Below are 20,970 nucleotides of genomic sequence, written 5' to 3' on the forward strand. Positions count from 1 at the left end.
CATTTTTTTATTCCTGGTTCTGTATGTTCATGTTCTGTTCTTTTGTAAACTTCATCTGTTTGTATGTTGTATACTCATTGTGTTTCAGTAAAGTTTGATTTTAAAAAAGGTACGTTCTAAACTAAGCTTCAGACGTCACTGATCACGTGACTCTGGCCAAACGAATCAAGCCTCGACACGATGCTTCTGAAGCAGCGCGTTGATCTTTCTGACACACGCACCGGAGCGTCAGCTTCAAGCGGACCATCACTACGTCTCACATCTAAAGGTGTCAAGGTAACTTTGAACTGAGTTCAGTCAATCTGGAGTTTTTCCAAGTTTTCTGTTGCTCTCTGTGAGAGAAGAGCGTTAAAGGCGGGGCTCTCCAGAGTCCAGCAAAACAGGAAACCACAGCTGGGTGTGTGTAAGTGTGCAAACCAATAGAATGCATCGTGGTGGAGGGGGGGCATCACGGGCATTGGCAAGAAAAAAATAAAATAATCGGTCGTACCCATGCTTCCCCGACGTCATGCCAGCGCATATTGGGAAATTCGTAGGCACCGATCGGTTTTCTATCAGCCATTTGCTGGGAGTAAGGGCGCCCTCCGTTTGCAGAATCACGATTTTTTGGCTTAGAATTGAGATCATGATTCTCTCATAACAATAAACATAAAACAACAAATGTCTCACGTTTTGTTGTTGCAGCAAAATGTTGTCCTGCTTGAAATTCCGTCTCCACCGTTGCTCGACGCTGCGTGTACAGAGCAGGTAGTGCAACAATAGAAAAATAGTTGCGGGACGGCACTGTGTAGCGTTTGTCTAGGGTGTTGATCGTTTTCCTAAATCCCTCGTTTTGCACAGTGTTGATGGAGCCATATCTTTGGTCAGGTGATAAGTGATAGCCTCCGTGATGTCTTTGTGCCTGCGGGAGTTCGACGGGTATAGGGAAGCGCTGTATAAGGTTCCCGTTATTGATGTTTGGGTGGTTGACCGGGACGGATTTTCTCCTGTCACTTTCTCGTCATCCCTGACGTGCTCTCCGTTGTTTTTTCCTGCTAATTTTAGCATCACACGGCACAGCTTCTGTATCACGTGGTATAAGGCTCCGCCCTTGTCATTTGTTGAGCAGGAAGAGTGAGCGCTTGTTTTCATGCAGAGTACGTCCCGGATCAAAATGTGAAGTTTTACAAATCACCACTTCTTTAGTGAATATCATTTCAGTCTCAGACAATCTCGTTTCTCTTACAGAGGTTGAATGCACCTTCTGCGGATGGCGGTACCACACAGTGTGCGTGGACTTCCCCTGCACAGAAGGCAACTACAAATGCTGTGAATGCTAAATAAACAGAAACAAATGATCCCTGTTGTCTTTGCTTGATGATTGGTTTGAGTCTTGACAATCCACATTGCTGGCGTTGCATCTTTCAATGCTAGCAATTGCAGGTATCAGTGCTCAAACCTTTTGTGTTTGTTTCCAACAAGTTGCCCACCTCGGGAAACAAAAATGTGTTCTTTTACTTGTCAGATGAACATATGAGACACTTTGACTCTTCAGTGCAGTGTGGAGCCTAACAAAGATCTGTTTTGTGTCCCAGCTGATCAGCAGGAGGAGGAGAGTCTGATGGAGCAGCAGAGGAACATTTTCAGCTACTTGGACTCAGCTCAGCCACTACAGAGGAAACAATGAGCTCAACACAGAAGGTGACAGACAGAGCAGGACCATATGACCAAAGATATTTATCACCATATACATTTGAACATTTGCCATAACGATGTAGCTGACGATAGAATTGACACCAGACAAAATACTTTACAGCTCCACAACTTTATTAAAAACCCATCAATGTATTTTCACTGAAACAAGCAGCTGTTGTTTATGTGCATTAAAGTTATATAAAAATGTAACAGTGCAAATGCAAATTGCTCGCTGACAGTTTAACCAAAAGGCGTTTCCAGTGGAAACTGGCCGACACATCCTGAGCATAACCATGTATAATATCCACTAAACTTCAGAAGAGGTTATACAGTCGTGGCCAAAAGGTTTGAGAATTGCATAAATATTGGAACCTGGAGAAGTTGCTGCTTAAGTTTTTATAATAGCATTTTGCCTGCACTCCAGAATGTTATGAGGAGTGATCAGATGAACTGCATCGTCCTTCTTTGCCATGAAAACGAACTTAATCCCCAAAAAGCCTTACCGCTGCATTTCATTGCTGTCATCAAAGGACCTGCTGAGACCATTTCAGTGATCGTCTTCTTAACTCAGGTGAGAATGTTGGCGAGCACGAGGCTGGAGATCATCATGGCTGTATCCCGATTCAGGTTCTGCAGCTTTAAAGTCCTCAAGGGCCGCGTACTCAAAGACCGCTAAGGCCGAAGTGCGAGGCTCGTAGGCTCGTGAAATGGGACGTCTAGCCTCCGTCGCGCTGCCCAGGTTGCCTAGCAACCATGATACTAACAGCTGGAAACGTTTCATACAGCTTTGTTTGACAGAAATGAAGGAGAACATATTTGTTTCTACATGAGCTCTGTGTGATTTGATGAGTATCTGAGGCTGAGACCACAGGACTGTGAAACATGATTCTTGGGCTTCATTTCTGTGCTGAACAGTCGTTTAAGATTAGCTGTAAATAACAATTAGCTGATGTTGTTCATGAGACTAAAGTCATCTCACTGTGGTAATGTAAATATAATATGGCCAATATTATAGTTATTATATTAATCACTTCACTCACAGACAAGTATCTGTGACAGTGTGTATATAGATGTGTCATATATAAGAGACAAATTTTGTTCATTTAATGTGTTGGTACTAAATGTGGCTCAATGCTTACATATATGTGTAAAAAGCAAATGTAGGAGCTGTGATAACTGTGTCTGATAGAATGAAGAGTAGACTGATATATGAAATATTCCTTTATTGGGTGAGAAAATCAGACCATGTCATAACTGCTGTAAGTCACACAGAATAGATATCAGAGCCTTAAACAGGCTGACTTCTGCTAAATGGGTCAAACTGGGCAGAAAGTCTACAAACACATAACATCCTTATAGAATATGATGTAACACTATAGATCAACTTAGCTCAGAATATATAAAGCATATAAACAGTTACAGCAATATGATGCAACAAACACAGCAGCTACTGATCCAAAATACTCAAAGCTTCATAGAACTGAAACCAACATTTATTTTTAGCTCCATCCTGCTGCTGATACAGACTTTAGGTTTCTGAACATTAAACTTGTTGCTGCCTTTCATAGTGTGTAACTTGAAGGCCCTGAGTACTCTGAGTACTTTCTCCCACACTGGAAACACTGGGATGATCACATTATTTGAACATTACCTAATAAGACTGATTCAGCACAGACAGTTATGTTAAACTTTCCTAGCAGTCCTTCACAAACAGGGAACAGTCTGTCTATTCTCTCCATCTGTCAGCTGCTGCTGGCTCTTCCTCCTCCTCTTCCTCACACACTGCTGAGTTTGTCCTGGTGGATCATCAGGGCTGCAAAGCCTCACAGATGATGTGCAGCAGTGTGTCCCTCAGTCTGTCCTCACTCTGGACACTTGCAGTCGTCACACATGGAAATCAAATGTGTGATAAGCTGCAGGATTCAAACACAAGTGTAACTTATAAACACATGTTCATACACGTTAAAGTGCGTTTGGCTCGACACCACCGAACAGAGGCAGCAATATAACATAGCTCACATTAACAGTGCAGTGGATCCTGCTTGTGCCGTGATGTTCAGGACTGCAAACCGAGCAGCATCACTGACTTTCAGCTTGTTGTGTTTGTGGATATATGACTGACTTTAATCATCCACAAAATCATCACATCTCTGTCAGATTAAGGTCGACTATTGAACGGCGTATATTTTAAAGGCTTTAAAACCAAGTTAACGCTGAAAGTACAAACATCACTAATGTCACATAACTCTGCCGACAAGGCATAGCTATGGCTATGAAATGCTCTTTGTGTATCACTTCTTCATTATGAAAGATGTCATTAATGCACTAGTAATGTCTCATCTGGAGTATTGTTCAATCATTTGGTCAGCAGCTAATAAGACAGACCTTAACAGACTTCAGTTAGTCCAGAATAAGGCGTCCAGATTAGTGTGAAGATGTTCATACTATACTAATATTGATCAAATGCATAATAACCTTTCTTGGCTTCCTGTACAGGCTAAAATATTCTATGGCTTACTTGTAGTTCTAAAGAAAGCAATTCTGTTAAACACACCACATTTATTCTGCTCAGCTGCAGTATCCAGATGAAATACATCATCATATTACACAGTTTTCAACAAGCATTCAACAACATTTAGAGCAACTTTTAAGTGGAATAAGTTGCCTTAAAAAATTAGAGAATTATTCAAAACTTATATGAACACTTAAAAGCCGATTTACAGAGCTTTTAGTTGTTGTAAATATTGTAAGACATGATTTGTTTTTGAAATTTGTGTAATGTGCCTCAATGTTATTGATATTCATCATCAACATCATCAACTAATAGGAAACAACAAAATAATCTAAATTATAAAATAATGTGTGTGTGTGTGTGTGTGTGTGTGTGTGTGTGTGTGTGTGTGTGTGTGTGTGTGTGTACAATCAGGAGGGATGGGCATGATTTTAGTGTTTGAACAGTCATGAATTATCTTTAACAGCAGGTTGGATGTAATGTGTTAGAACTACCAGCAGGTGGGGATAAGAGACCTTTAAGGTGTTTGGTGCCACGCTCCACCTTCAGGTTTAAAACTAGTGTTAATGGAGTTTGAAGGTTGAGTTTGTTCCACGACTGCATTTCATCTAGCATCTAGTTACCCACTCTGGAATTAAGCCATACAGCTGTGACATCTGTGGAAAAACTTTCAGCCAGAGAGAGAGCCGAAATAAACACCTACGCATTCACACCAGACATGATGTGTACTGCTGTGAACAGTGCGGCAAAGAGTTTATAACTCACACACACTTACAACGACACATGTTTACCCACACTGAGGAGAGACCTTATCAATGTGACCTGTGTGAGAAGACTTTTAAATCTCCATATTACCCGAGAGAACACCAACAGATCCACACCAGAAAGAGACTCTACAAGTGCAGCTACTGTGAGGTATGTATTTATATTGTTATCTTGTCATTTTAGCCTGACTGTTTGGAACAACTCTGCTCATTAAACTGTGTTAGCATGTTAGCAATTCTACTGCATGGAAAAGCAGCTCTGAGTGATTATTCAGATTTTCCTTTCAGTTATGATTTTAGTATTACTGTAGTATTATGGTGGTAGTATTGTAGTTATTGCAGCCCAGTAAACTGAGTGTGTTAACTGAAACAGTCAAATGTAGTTGGACGTCTGCAGAGATGCTCTTTATTTCAGGCGACGGTCAGGATACAAATGTTGAAGGACTGACTTACACTGTCTTTGTGTCTTTGTTTAGAAGCAGAGCGACACACATGGATCCAGTTCTCAACCCTGTCATCACTGTGGTGGTGGGAAAGACTTTCATTGTGACCTCTGTGGAAAAACTTTCAGTTGGCAAGCTGCCCTTAAAACACATCAACGTAGACACACTGGAGACAAACTGAAATACTGCAAAGAATGTGGGAGAAGCTTCACCACACCAAGTGATTTAAAACGACATGAACTGATTCACAGTGGGGTTAAAAAGCACCTCTGTGATCAGTGTGGGTCATCCTTCACCACTGCAAGGGACCTTAAATCACACGAACGAGTCCACATCGGAGAGAAACCACACAAGTGCAGACACTGTGAGAGAAGCTTCTCACAGTCAGGTAATCGTAACATTCATGAATGTGCACACATGGAAGGAAACTACAGCTGTGACCAGTGTGACAAGAGCTTCAGGAATCTCAGTTCATACTCTGCACACAAACGATCCCACGTTACTAATAAACTGTTTCACTGTTACCAATGTGCCCAAACATTCACCTCATTGTCTGCTCTGTGCAAACATCAGCGTGATCACTCAGGGCTGAAATCACTCCCATCACTGGATCACAGTGAACCTGAAGACACAGAAAGATCCTCTGGTTTCTGTGTCAGACTCAAAAAGCTTGAGATCAGGCTCCACAGAGTTCAGATAGAATCATTTAAACTTGTGTTGAACTGAACTGGTTGCTGGGCTGAACTTCTACATAATACAGATCTACATGGGATCTTCTTTTCTGTTTTTTACTGAGTCTGTTTTGTTCTTTTTTCTCTGTCCTGGTTTTGCTCGTCTGTAAATGATTGAAACTCAGCCAAATAGTTCATTGTTCTCCAGCAAAACGTTTTGGAAACTCATGTTTAACCTTTAAAACTCTGACATGTTTTAGCACACAAGGCTTCATCGGGGAGTTCACTCATGATTGGACCATGAGAACAAAGGTTTGTAGTTCTTTCAAAGAGAGTCTTGGAGATGTTTGATGTTTCTGTTTTTCTGAAACCACCTGAAAGAAAAACTATTTTTCTTGCTTTATGTAGTGTGGAAGTTTTTAATGTTTCTTCATCTGTGATGTTCTTGAATGTGTTCACGTGAAGATGGTACAAATAAACTGTCCTTTCAGCTTTAGCTCCTAATTTATTCATTATTTATGGATGTAGCACAGCAGCCGTCTCTTGATTAACACATGGAGGGCTCGGGATCTGATGGTGTCGTCTCCCTAATTTGCCCACTCAGTAAATCTCACTCATGGTCAAGAAATTGAAATAAACCTTGTTTCCCTGCTGGATAGTGATCCACTGTAACTCTGCTCCTCCTTCCTGTTTAGGATTTCTGTGGCTGAAGTAAAATTCCCTCCATCCATCACTTATCCCAGCTAACCCAAAGTGAAATAAAGTTTTGCTCGTCTTAAAAAAGCATTACAATAATGGGCATTACCAATGCAAACTGAATGATACAGAAGATGAAAGAAGAGACTTTGATCAGTTAATAAAGCTCATGATCTGGATTCATTGTGGCTGCTACACAGATACTTCTGGGTCACTTCTCTCAGTTAGGAACCTTCCTCACCAAACTGACTGTTGGACCACACCCCTGGTTTCATGAGAAATTGTTTCAGCCATGATTTCTCTTCCTGTATTTCAGAGTAAAGACTGAAGTGACAAATGGAAGCATGTTTAAAAAACACAATGTGAGAGAGACGTTGAGGTCCTTAGAAGTTACCCTGGGTTTTTCTGTCACCCTGCTAGATGTTACACACCTTGTTATTGTACTGATTTCTACTGCTGGACTACTCCTGCGGAGAGTAACAATACTCTTACTAATTAGCTCCCTTTCACACCTTTGGGGATATTTATTTTTGTGTTTGCAGCGCTGTGAGCCAGAACAGCGAGAGAAAAATCTGCAACAGCGACGAGCCGAATGCTTACGTGAATCGCAGCAGCTGCACATGTGCTACGCTGAATTAGAGGATATCTTTGCTCTGGATTTCTATTTCTACTTTTTCATTTCTATATGATTCTTCTTGCATCTAAACAAAGATGATTCAATTTGCTAAATGTTGATGGCTCTTCGTGCTCAGGTGTAAATGAGACGTAATATTTGCTCTTGGTTTGGTTCTCCTGTACAGAACCTTGCAGTACAACAGAAACCTAAAAACATTATTTGTAGTTGTTATTCTTAGTTGTTCTGCTGCCTAAATACCACAGGGTCTGATTATGAAGTTATTGAGCTGCACATACGTTACGACCTGCTTAAGTTCGAGGTCACAGCGTCTGTAGAGCAGCTGGAACATAATGAAGTCTACAAGGTTAAAGTTTTCTCTTCAGTTATTGTTCTTTCTGCTGCTTGGTTTGATGGATCTGAGAGCTTTTGTTTTTATTATTGTTATTATAATTGTCATTAATATTTTACTCTCTGGAAGCTTTAAAATAGTGTTTGTGTTTGAAAAAATTGATTTAAGAATTGAACAGAAACATCTGTCCTTCTGAAAATCGCCCAAAGGCACGGAGACAAAGTCAAAGGATGCAACCTGTAACTTTCTCTTCCTTCATGTCAGGACCATCATCCATGATTTATATAAAATGCATATAGCAACAGTAGCACTTTAGTTTGGACTTCATGATTTCTGTAACTGGAAAATATTATTTTGTTTAAAGACAGAAGTGACCGCATAGTTGCAACATCAAAGGGAAATATTAATTAATTAGCATTAAGTATATTTGTTGCTTAAGCGTTTGCACTATAACTTAAGTAGGATTATGACTTTTAAGGAAGGAAAGATTTCAGATATTTAGTTCACTGTTTCAGTTATTTTATATGAAATTAAAACATTTACGTTGGTCAAATATGATGCTCTAAATCAAATAAAAGTTTGAAAATAAATGATGTATTTTTAAATGCTGCAACAAATGTTCACAAAAAGTAACTATAATTAAAACCAGTTAAACAAAATAAAATGGTTGAATCATGCTTAACCAAATGCCAGGCTGGAGAGCTGAACCTAAAGTATACGTAGAAAGATTTCAACATCTGAGCAGTTTTTAATGTTTTTATCACATATAAATGTCACAGCAGTGGGTCCTGGCCCAATGCTTTGTGTTTTTGGTTTTCTTTGACTCTTGTTTTTCTTGGTTTTTGTTCTTCTTATTTATCAGGCTCTCAGTAATCTTAGTTCTCCCTCCCTCAGTGTTCATTTCAGCCTGTGTTTAGTTTCTGTTCCCGTGTCCCACGTTTCATTGTTTCATGTCGAGTCAGCCCTGTCTCTCTGTTTCCTGTGTCTCCCCAGTCAGCCCCGCCTCCCTCGGGCACTCATGTGTGATACAGAGTAATAAACCTGACTACATTTGCTACACTCTCTTTATTACCTGTTACTTTAAAATTCATACACTAATTATGTCTGCCCATCTCTCTAATGTGAAGGTCAAAGGTCAACATCCCAGTGACATAAGAATAATCCCAAAGGGGCAAAGGCAGCGGTTAATTTAGCATATTTAGCATTAAGGGTACAGCAAGGATATACTTGTACTTATTGTGGCAGGGGAGTGGTCTCTGGCCTGCTGCAGTGGAGGCTGGTGGCGGGACGTTGGACGGCACAGGTGAGGGTGATGGAGCTCATGACTCTCCCCTTTATAGTGACGGAGGAGACTGGCGTGGGGGAAGCGTGTAGTGGAGGAAGCCGAGGAGAGAGCTGGTTTCTGGCTACAAAGACGGCGTCAAACCAGAAAAGATTGCTTGTGGTCAAATGTCAAAGGAGCTTGCAAAGAAAAGCATCTGGACTTCCTTAAGTTACTTAAAGACGTTTCACCTCTCATCCGAAAAGCTTCTTCAGTTCTAAGGTCAAATGGTGGAGAGTCCCAGATATAAACCTAGTGGGAGTTTCCCCCCAGAGAGGGACATAAGGACCCCCTGATGATCCTCTAATCGCCTGAGCCAAGGTGTGAAAGTGGGTGTGGGTCCCAATCAGCCAGAGTTTCGGGTGAGCTCATTGTGAAACCTGGCCCCACCTTATCATGGGGTTTCCTGAGATCAGATGGCCCAGGATGTGAGTGGGCGTTAAGGTGTCTGGGAAGGGATCTCAAAACTGGTTTATAGATGGCAGAGAGTTGGTGTCGTAAACCCCGCCTCTGTTCAAAGATGGTCGCTCACAGTGGACATAGATGGCTTCTTTCACTCCTCTTTCAAACCATCTGTCCTCTCTGTCCAAAATGTGAACATTGGCATCCTCAAAGAGTGACCTTTGACCTTTAGATGCAGATGGACTGCTGAGTCTTGTCCTGTGGAGGTGGCTCTTCTGTGTTGTGCCATGCGCTTGTGAAGTGGCTGTTTGGTCTCTCCAATGTAGAGGTCTGAGCATTCCTCGCTGCACTGTACAGCATACACCACATTGTTAAGTTTGTGTTTTGGCGTTTTGTCTTTTGGGTGAACCAGTTTCTGTCTGAGCGTGTTGCTGGGTCTGAAATACACTGGGATGTCTTGCTTGGAGAAAACTCTCCTGAGTTTCTCTGATACACCGGCTACATAGGGGATGACAATGTTGTTGCGTCTGTCCTTCTTATCCTCCCTCGCTGGTGTCTGAGCTTCTTTTCTGTGCCTCTTTGCTGACTTTAAGAACGCCCATTTAGGATAGCCGCACGTTTTGAGTGCTTCCTTTACATGTGTGTGTTCCTTCTTTTTTCCTTCAGGCTTAGAGGGAACATGTTCTGCCCGGTGTTGTAGGGTCCTGATTACTCCAAGTTTGTGTTCCAAAGGGTGATGGGAGTCAAAGAGGAGGTACTGGTCCGTGTGTGTGGGCTTCCGGTAAACTTCGATGTTGAGGTTGCCGTTCTCTTCAGTGTGCACAGCGCAGTCCAGGAAAGGCGAACAGTTGTCCTTTGTGTCTTCCCTGGTGAACTTGATATTTTTATCCACAGCGTTAATGTGTGCAGTGAAGGATTCCACTTCTTGTGTCTTGATTTTGACCCAGGTGTCGTCTACATATCTGTACCAGTGGCTGGGTACTCTTACTTTGAAAGAGCCAAGAGCCTTCCTTTCCACTTCCTCCATGTAAAGGTTGGCTACAATAGGTGACACGGGGGAGCCCATGGCACAGCCATGTTTTTGTCTGTAGAAGCCTTTGTTGTATTTGAAATATGTAGTGGTGAGGCAGAGGTCTAACAGTGTGCAAATCTGATCGGGTGTGAAGTTGGTCCTGTCCTCCAAGGAGCTGTCTTCTTGTAGTCATTTTCTGACCGTCTCCACGGCCTCCGTGGTGGGTATGCAAGTGAAGAGAGAGACTACATCAAAGGACACCATGGTTTCATCTGGATCCAGGGCAAGTTTCTGGACCTTGTCAGTGAAGTCGGTGGAGTTCTTGATGTGGTGTGGGGTGCTCCCCACAAGAGGAGCAAGGATGGTAGCAAGGTGTTTAGCAATGTTATAAGTGGCTGAGTTTATGCTACTGACTATGGGTATGAGTGGGACAGCTTCCTTGTGGATTTTAGGAAGTCCGTAAAGTCCGTCTGATCTCAGGAATTTGCATGATAAGGTGGGGCCAGGTTTCACAATGAACTCACCCGAAACTCTGGCTGATTGGGACCCACACCCAGTTTCACACCCTGGCTCAGGCGATTAGAGGATCATCAGGGGGTCCTTTTGTCCCTCTGTGGGGGTTACTCCCACTAGGTTTATATCTGGGACTCTCCACCATTTGACCTTAGAACTGAAGAAGCTTCTCGGATGAGAGGTGAAACGTCTTCAAGCAACTTAAAGAAGTCCAGATGCTTTTCTTTGCAAGCTCCTTTGACTACGATGACCTGGATGACTGAGAACCTTCACAGACATGTTATTTACTAGCTAATCTTAAATGACTGTTCAGTACAGAAATGAAGCCCAACAATCATGTTTTACAGTCCTGTGGTGTCACGGTTCTGGGTCCGTTGGACCCAGTATTTTGAGTTTATTATGTTTTGGTTTATTTTGCATTATGGATTGTTTTCTGATGTTCTGGTGCTTTGTTTATTATTATCATTATGGATCTGTTTCTGTTATTCTTGGTGAGGGATCAGTTCTTAGGTTTTGGGTTCTCATGTGTATTGCAGTTTCTGTTCAGTGTCTAGTCTGTCTCTCAGTGTCATGTCTGCATCTTGTTTCCTGTCTTATTGTGAAAGTCTTTGTCTTATGTTAGTGTGTGCAGCTTAGCTCCCCCGTCTCGTTAGCCCTGATCTCCCCCAGCTGTGTCTCCCTTCTCTGGCCCATTTCCTCATTACTACCCTGTGTATTTAAGCCCTGTGTTTTCCCATGCTCGGTGTCGCGTCGTACCCTCAGATTATGCCTGTGTGTTCCTGTTCTCCGGTTTCTGTGGTCACTTCATGTTTTGTTTTCGTACCAGCAATAAAGCTGAGGTTTTTGAGTTTCACGTTAGTGTCTGAGTCCTGCGTTTGGATCCTCATCTCCGCCTGCCCACACACAGAGCCCTGACATGTGGTCTCAGACTCAGATATTTATCAAATCACACAAAGCTCATGTAGAAACAAATGTACAAAATATGTTCTCCTTCATTTCTGTCAAACAAAGCTGTATGAAACGTTTCCAGCGGTTGGTATTGTAACCCAACCAGTGCAGGGGCCTCCCTACACCCCAGACTCTGCGTTGTGTAAGTTTGTGTTGGATTGGGGTGCACAGTAGAGAGACCAGTCAGACACAGGTGTTCAATTTGTGGCTCGGACCGCGCCGTTTATTCAGATGCCGGGGCAAACACCACTCCAACTCTGCTGCTGTCCCTTTGCAAATCACAGTAAACACTGCGTGTTTATCAACATAGTAAAAGCCAACAACAAATATATAAAAAACACATTAAGCAAAAATAATCATGTCCTTACAAAATTCCTTGGTCTCAGGAATGAGTATGACACAAAACTAACATAGCAGGATTACCAGCAAACTGTAGCTGAAAAGCTAATGCTTCATCTTGCATTACTTTGCCCGAATGGGTGCTCTGCTAACTAGCGGGAATGTAGCCCGAAATTGCGGCAGATATTACCAAATGAAACATGCACACAAACTGCTCATACTCTCTTCAGGCAATACATGAACCTCTCAATATACAAAATATATGCTCGGCTTAAATGACAAACCGCTATTTTACACAGTGGAACACTTATTTTTAAACAAAAAACCAATGCAGTACACCACTGACAGTGCTTACCTTTGCAAATCACAGTAAACACTGAACCAAGATGGCGCCCGCGCGAACGAGAAATCTGAACTACTGTGTCCTACAGAGGACAAATAGTCAAAATTGCTTAGATCTACCATACATATGCAGCTCAACAGCGACACCTTGTGACTAATTCCAGTCACTGCCTTACAGTATCATGGTTGCTAAGCAACCTGGGCAGCGTGACGAAGGCTAGACCCTAGTCCCATTTCACAAGCCTACAAGCCTCGCACTTCCAGCCTTAGCGGTCTTTGAGTACGCTGACCTTGAGGACCGTTAAGGCTGCAGACCCTGAATTGGGATACAGCCCATGTGCTCCATGTGCTCCACCTGGTCTGATTTCCTGGTTCCCATCATACTCCTTGCTGGTGTCCAGGGTAACCACTTTTGTGTCCATGAACCGCCATTTTGAAATCCGCCATCTTGTGTCCATAGTAACTATTTTGTTTACAGTCGCCATCTTGGAACATTAGCTTTAGCCTTAGCTCAGTGTTAGCTTCCATATTAGCATTAATGGGAATTAATATAAAGTTGATTTTACCATCATTTAATTATTAGCTGTCGCTACCCGATCCGTACCGGAAACCCAATCGGTACCACACATGCTCAAATCTTATGTCACTTCCTCTCTTTGCCAACATTGCAATACTGCTACGTAAACATGGGAAATGTTATAGATCTCTATGTGGCTGGTTTGAAAGAGGAGTGAAAGAAGCATCTATGTCCACTGTGAGCGACCATCTTTGAACAGAGGCGGGGGTTTACGACACCAACTGTCTGCCATCTATAATCCAGTTTTGAGATCCCTCCCCAGACGCCTTAACGCCCACTCACATCCTGGGCCATCTGACCTCAGGATATCACATGATAGGGTGGGGCCAGGTTTCACAATGAGCTCACCCGAAACTCTGGCTGTTTGTGAACCACACCCACTTTCACACCTTGGCTCATGTGATTAGATAGAGGATCATCAGGGGGTCCTTTTGTCCGTCCTTGGGGGGAAACTCCCACTGGGTTTAAATCTGGGACTCTCCACCATTTGACCTTAGAACTGAAGAAGCTTTTCGGATGAGAGGTGAAACGTCTTCAAGCAACTTAAAGAAGTCCAGACGCTTTTCTTTCCAAGATCCTTAGACTACGATGACCTGGACGACTGAGAACCTTCACAGACAAAACAGAGGATCAGTCAAAAATGTTTTATTTCTTTTTCTCCAAAACTTCTGCTCTTCGTATTTGTTTATTTTACAAGAAATCTACAGAAAAGTAAAGTTTTTGTTTATCCATGTCATGATCCTGGGTCCTTTTGACCCAGCGTTTTGTGTTTTCTCTTCGCGATTTTGGTTCTGTTCTTCCTCTGGTTAGTGTTTACTCTGTTCTGCCCGTGTGTTCCTGTATCTAGTCCGCGTTTCTTAGTTTGTGTCCTTTCATGTGTAAGTTCCTGTTTTATTGTGAAGGTCTGTGTCTTATGTGAGTGTTTTCAGTTTGCCTCCCTAGTCTCGTCATGTTAATTACTCCCAGCTGTGTCCCCACCTGTATGTAATCCCCCTGTGTTCTCTGAGTGTATTTAAGTTGTGTCTTCTGTCATAGTAGTTGCTGGTTCGTCTGTGTTGTTTCCCCTCGGTCTCCCTGTATGTATTTCCCCGGACCTCCCTGCACCGTCATTCTTGGTTTGTGTTGTTAGTTTACCCAGTTTAGGTTTCAGTTTCATGTTCCTAGCGCCTTTGTTGTTTGCATTTTTGTTGTTAATAAACACTCACCTGCACCAGAGCTGCCGCCTTTTGGTCCTATATATATTCCACACGGCTTGCCCCTGCAAACCGTGACAATCCAGTTTTATTAAATGGAACTGTTTTTGCTTGCAGCCCACCTTCAGGAATAAAGGCAATAATGGCATCATCAATAGTACTTCAGCTTCCATGTTTAAAGGACTGCCGTGGCACAGGATATTTAAGTATCTATACTTCAATGGATACACACAAAAACAATTTAAAAACCTGAATACTGGTCAGTTTTTCAAACAGTATACCGAGTGTCATTGTGATTATAAAAATAAATAATTTCCATATCTTTAAAACATACATGCACATTATATATCACTCATCCAAGTTACTTCTTCAGTCATTTGCACATTATAGATGCATGAATAGTAACATTTGTTTAAATCTATTGCGAAGTTGGCAAAAAGGTTTGTACAACCCTGTGACAGTATAAAGTGTGTGAAACATGATACTTGACCTTGGCTTAGTCCATCTTCTAACAATTCACAACCACAGACTGGTGTGCTTCGTTGTTGTTTTGTCCTCTCTGAGCAAATGTCAGGCATAGTGTTGGAACTCACCGCTCCAGGATTACAGACAACTTGACATTAACCAAACAACTGCAAATAATCTTTTAAATCTTACTTTACCGACCCTTTTCTTTTGCTTAAAAATTACAGGATGTGTGGTTAGCCCTTACAGAACTCATAGGTCAGCAACTGGATTTCTGAAGTGGTGTCTATGCAATGTCAGGAGAAGGCTTCGTTCTGTCAGGAAGAAGAATTAAGCACCAAAGGAACCCCAAGAAAATGTTGATCTTGCCTGGTTTGTTTCTGTTTTTTGCAGCAATCTAAGGTCTGTTGATGGCTGCTTCAAAGCATTTTTTGTTTTTGTCATGGTCCTGAGTCTGACGACTCAGTGTTTTGTGTTCTTTATTTTATTCTATGTGCTTGTTTATTCTGTTATATCTTTTGTTAAGGTTTGCCATTTGTTAGGGTTTTTGTTCTATACCTGCCTGCTCCCACTTCTCTGAGTTCCCTCTGTCTATGGTGTCACACTGTCTGCTTGTGAATCTGTCTGTTTAGTTCAGTGTCTTGTCTGGTTCTCTGTGTCTGTGAGTTTCCTGTTTTATTCTGAAGGTCTCTGTCTCAGTTTATGTTTCCCCCATCCCGTCAGCTGTGATTTCTCCCAGGTGTGTTCCCCTCCTGTCGCTCATCCCTTGATTACTGCTGTGTGTATTTAAGCCCTGTGTGTTCTCCTGCCTGTTGCTGGCTCATCTGCGTTATGGCCCTCTGTCGTCATTATCTGTTTCAGTCTGTGTCATCTACCTGCTTTGCCATTTCAGGTCTGTATTTTGTTAGCATTCTCCAGTTTAGGTTTAGCTTAGTTTCCATCCACACCTTTGCCCTTTCTGTTTATATTCCTCCTCAATAAAAAGCCCACTCGCATCACTTATGCCTGAATCTTGGGTCCTTTAATAAATTCCACACAGCTCTCCTCGCTGACCGTGACAGTTTTTGATGAAAGTTACCCGAAGTCATGGCCCAAGTTCAGGAATCCCTTCGCACTGTCATCTATACCAGGAATAGATGAATCCCAGGACATGAACCAAATATGGTCAAATGAATGAGGGCTCTTTTAGCTACGATGGAAGCGTAAAATGTTGCTCATAAAGGTGCATGAAATAATGTGAGAGGGAGATTCCCTCTGGCACTTTTCCAAAGTGTTGATGTATGTTAAGTCCTGAGATAATCATCAATTCATCAGTTTTTCTTTTAAAGTTAAGAGTTTTCACATTTAATTTGTTCTAAAAACTTGTTCTATGTAATATGTTCTGTATATCATACAGCAATAAAAATATTTTTTATTTTATTATGTTTTGAATCTAGTTATTATATGCTGAATTTTATAGCAAGTAGAAACCCAAACATTAATGGTAATATAACCCATGGGTTCTGACTTTCAACCCAAAGTTTGGTAACCTCAACTTCAAACATTGGTCAATTTAACCCAATTTCTGGATAGTTATCCTAACCCAGTGTGCTTGGTGAAACCAGTAAACCAACCCTGTTAAGTTGAAACAACCCAGCGTTGGCTCGGTCCGTATTTGACCCAGCATTGGGTTACTGATTGGGGCATTTTTAATACAGCGTTTCTAAGAGTGTAGCATTATTTAAAAAGTCTAAATAATTGATTCATAAACTATTTCAATGTGCATCGATACATTTGCAGATTATAAAATGAGCTAGTTGTGAGTATGCTAAAGAGGTTTTATAACTACGATTTCATAATGTAACTCGGGCAGTTACTTATTATTAGTTAAGTCTTTTGTGTGACCTCATCTATAAATTTGTTGTATTTTTTTTAAATGATTTCAAGATGGCGCCTAGTATGGCAGCCTCGTCGCGAGCTCCCCCAAGCAACAGCTGTTTTCTGTGTTTAATTTTACTTTTCCTTCATTTTTTCGCGAGTAGCACATGTCTCCTTGTGTACGACCGACAAACCTTACTGGACATAAAAGACGGTCTTTCTTATAACTTTCCGGAGTTCAAGTTTTGCAACACGGTCGCTCCGTTTGCAGACCCCCCCCCCCATTCATCTCACCTGAGACGCCTCTGTTCTCTGGACCTGGAGGCCGCAAACGCCGACGCAGAGGGAGAAGATCTGGCGTTCTGGTTCGACTGAGACGGCGCACTAACAGACCACCGTTACCCAGTTTATTACTGGCTAATGTGCAGTCTCTGGAGAACAAGCTGTGCGAGCTTCGGGCACGGATCTCATTCCAGCGAGAGATGCGGGACTGCTGCGTGATCTGCCTCACAGAAACCTGGCTATCGGACAAGGTACCGGACTCCGCAATACAACTACTGGGGTTCTCTGTGCATCGCGCGGACAGGTCACAGGATCTTACTGGGAAAAGCAGAGGCGGTGGTGTGTGTTTCATGATCAACAACAGCTGGTGTGATTATGCGAACGTGCACCCGGTCAAATCCTTCTGCTCACCGGACCTGGAGTACCTGATGATTAAGTGCCGGCCATTCTGGCTACCGAGGGAATTTACAGCAGTGATTATTACGGCTGTTTACATTGCTCCACAAGCCGACACTGACCGAGCACTCAGGGAACTGTACAGCGCGATCAGCAGCGAGGAAACCGCACACCCAGAGGCAGCGTTTATCACAGCCGGAGACTTTAATAAGGGAAACCTGAAGAAAGTCTCACCCAAACTCCACCAACACATCCACTTTAACACTCGTGGAAATCGGCTACTCGACCACTGCTACACCTCTTTCCGGGATCCATACAAAGCCCTCCCCCGCGCCCCATTTGGCCAATCAGATCACCGCTCCATCCTGCTCCTGCCCGCCTACAGGCAGAAGCTGAAACAGGAAGCTCCAACCCGGAGGGCGGTGCACTGTTGGACGGACCAATCGGAGTCTGCGCTGCGGGACTGTTTTGATCACGCGGACTGGGAAATGTTTCACGTGGCTGCTAGGGACATTGATGAGTACACAGACTCAGTCTGTGGATTTATCAGGAAATGCATGGAAGATGTCGTCCCATCCAGAACAGTTAAATCCTTCCCAAATCAAAAACCCTGGATTAACGGAGATGTTCGCGCGGCACGGCGCACCGCCTTTGCCTCCGCAAACACATCGGACTACAAACACGCACATTACCAACTCCGGAAGACGATCAAAGCAGCCAAACATGAGTACAGGGACAGGGTGGAGCAACAGTTTGACAACCCTCGGAGTATGTGGCAGGGACTAAACACGATCACAGACTTTAGAGGGAAAACCAGCACACCGCAGACCACGGCCTCTCTGTGTGAGGATCTAAACGTATTCTACGCTAGATTCGACACAGCGAACACCATGAGACCGGACAGTGTGCGCACCGCGGATGACGTCAGTGCGCACACTGTGTCTGAGGAGGATGTGAGGAAGTGCTTCAGGAAGGTGAACGCACGCAAAGCTACTGGTCCGGACGGGATTCCCGGCCGCGTCCTCAAGTCATGCGCGGCTCAGGTGGCTGGAGTGTTCACACACATCTTCAACCTTTCCCTCTCTCTGTCTGTAGTCCCAGCCTGCTTCAAAATGGCCACCGTCGTCCCTGTACCCAAATCCTCCACCATCTTCTCATTGAACGACTGGCGACCTGTAGCCCTGACCCCCATCGTAAGCAAATGCTTCGAGAAGCTGGTCAGGGACTTCATCTGCTCTGCACTACCCGACTCACTGGACCCTCTACAGTTTGCATACCGCCACAACAGGTCCACTGATGATGCCATAGCCCTGACACTACATGCTGCCCTGTCACACCTGGAGAAGAGAGACACGTATGTGAGAATGCTGTTTGTAGATTACAGCTCAGCATTCAATACCATCGTTCCCTCGAAGCTGGACAGGAAACTGCAGGATCTAGGACTGAGCAGCTCCCTCTGCAGCTGGATCCTTAGCTTCCTGTCTGACAGACGCCAGGTGGTCAGACTGGGCAGCATCACCTCATCCCCCATCACAGTGAACACTGGTGCTCCACAGGGGTGTGTACTGAGCCCTCTCCTATACTCACTCTACACCTACGACTGCACAGCCACTAACAACTCCAACATCATTGTGAAGTTTGCGGACGACACTACAGTGGTGGGTCTTATCACCAACAGTGATGAGACGGCCTACAGGGAGGAGGTCAGCGCCCTGACCCACTGGTGTCAAGACAACCATCTCACCCTCAACGTCGCAAAGACAAAGGAGTTGATAGTGGACTTCCGGAGGTGCAGAGAAGTACACACCCCCATCACCATCAACGGCGCTGCTGTGGAGAGAGTGAGCAGCTTCCGCTTCCTTGGTGTACACTTGGCTGAGGATCTTATGTGGTCAGTACACACAAACAAAACAGTGAAGAAGGCGCAGCAGCGCCTCTTCTTTCTCAGGAGACTGAAAAGATTCGGCATGAGCCCCCGCATCCTCAGGACCTTCTATCACTGTGCCATTGAGAGCATCCTCACTGGATGCATCACCACCTGGTATGGCAACAGCACCGCCTACAACTGCAAAGCTCTCCAGCGAGTAGTGCAGTGCTCTGAACGGATAATTGGAGGTGAGCTTCCCTCCCTCCAAGACATCTACAGGAAGCGGTGCCTGAGGAAAGCGGGGAGGATCATCAAGGACTCCAGTCACCCCAGCCATAAACTGTTCAGACTACTTCCATCAGGAAGGAGGTTCTGCAGCATCCGGTCCCGTACCAGCAGACTGAGAGACAGCTTTTTCCATCAGGCCATCAGACTGCTGAACACGTCATAGACACCTCAGCTTCACTACTGGAACTTTAACATTATGCATTCCATACTGTACAGTAATGCCACTGTTTTGCACATGTCTCAACTCTGTATATTTTTATATATTTTATTTATTGACTCTATTTAATCTGTAAAATATGTGTACACACACACACACACACACACACACACACACACACACACACACACACACACACACACACGTAGGAAAACATTTAGTATACACATCCAGAAATTATTTTTTTTGCATATACTATTATATGCTCTCCCCACCCCCCTCAGGCGCAGTGCCAGGCCCACCACAAAGACTGTTACAACCTGGCTGGAAAATGCTCTCTCCAAACTACAGGACTGCTTCACAGAGACAGACTGGGACATATTTGAACACCAGGACCTAGAAACATTCACAGGATCAGTACTGGACTACATCAAGTTCTGTACTGCAAATGTGACAGTGGACAAAAGCATTCGGGTTTTCCCAAACCAAAAACTCTGGATGACCAGCGAGGTCCGCTCACTCCTCAAAGCCCGCGATGCCGCCTTCAGGTCAGGTGACAGAGCTCTGTACAGGGCTGCTCGAGCTGACCTGAAAAGGGGGATTAAAAAAGCCAAGTCAGACCACAAAAGGAACATCGAGTCCCAGCTGTCCAGCAACAACACACGAGAGGTGTGGCAGGGAATGCAAGACATCATCAACCACAGAGGCAGCACCGCGAAAACAGAAAACCCGAGTGTGCAGCTGGCAGAGGAAATAAACAGCTTCTTCGTCCGCTTTGAAACACCACAACAGCAGCATTCATCTGCTTCAGCCCTGCTCCCATCCTCATCCTCACCTGGTTCCTGCACCGCTCCACTCACTGTAACAGAGCACGATGTCAGACGTGTCCTCCTAGCAGTGAACCCCAGGAAGGCAGCCGGTCCAGATGGAGTACCTGGCAAGGTGCTAAGAGCATGCGCACACAAGCTCACCCTCATCTTCACCAGACTCTTCAACCTCTCACTGGATCAGGCAGCCATCCCATCCTGTCTAAAATCAGCCACAATCATCCCAGTGCCGAAGAAGTCTCCCATCTCCAGCCTGAATGATTACTGCCCTGTGGCCCTCACACCGGTAATCATGAAATGCTTTGAGAGACTAGTCCTTCAGCACATCAAGGATTACCTCCCCCCAGAATTCAACCCCCACCAGTTTGCATACCGTGCAAACAGATCCACAGAAGACGCCATCGCCACAGCCCTCCACGCTGTGCTGAGTCACCTAGAGCAGCGGCAAAGCTACGTCCG

The 20,970-nt window shown here is 43.9% G+C and overlaps 2 long non-coding RNA genes across 2 annotated transcripts; both read left to right on the plus strand.

Annotated features, from left to right (window-relative positions):
• Positions 1-629: 629 nt before the first annotated feature.
• On the plus strand, positions 630-3,596 carry LOC308389772. Its single transcript, XR_013970329.1, has 3 exons — positions 630-1,293; positions 1,575-1,680; positions 2,205-3,596. It is a non-coding gene; the product is annotated as an uncharacterized lncRNA (long non-coding RNA).
• Positions 3,597-4,841: 1,245 nt separating this feature from the next.
• On the plus strand, positions 4,842-6,560 carry LOC308389096. Its single transcript, XR_013970214.1, has 2 exons — positions 4,842-5,101; positions 5,427-6,560. It is a non-coding gene; the product is annotated as an uncharacterized lncRNA (long non-coding RNA).
• The last annotated feature ends 14,410 nt before the right edge of the window (positions 6,561-20,970 follow it).

This window comes from Rhamphochromis sp. 'chilingali', assembly GCF_963969265.1.
Source record: "Rhamphochromis sp. 'chilingali' genome assembly, chromosome: 21".
NCBI lineage: Eukaryota > Metazoa > Chordata > Actinopteri > Cichliformes > Cichlidae > Rhamphochromis > Rhamphochromis sp. 'chilingali'.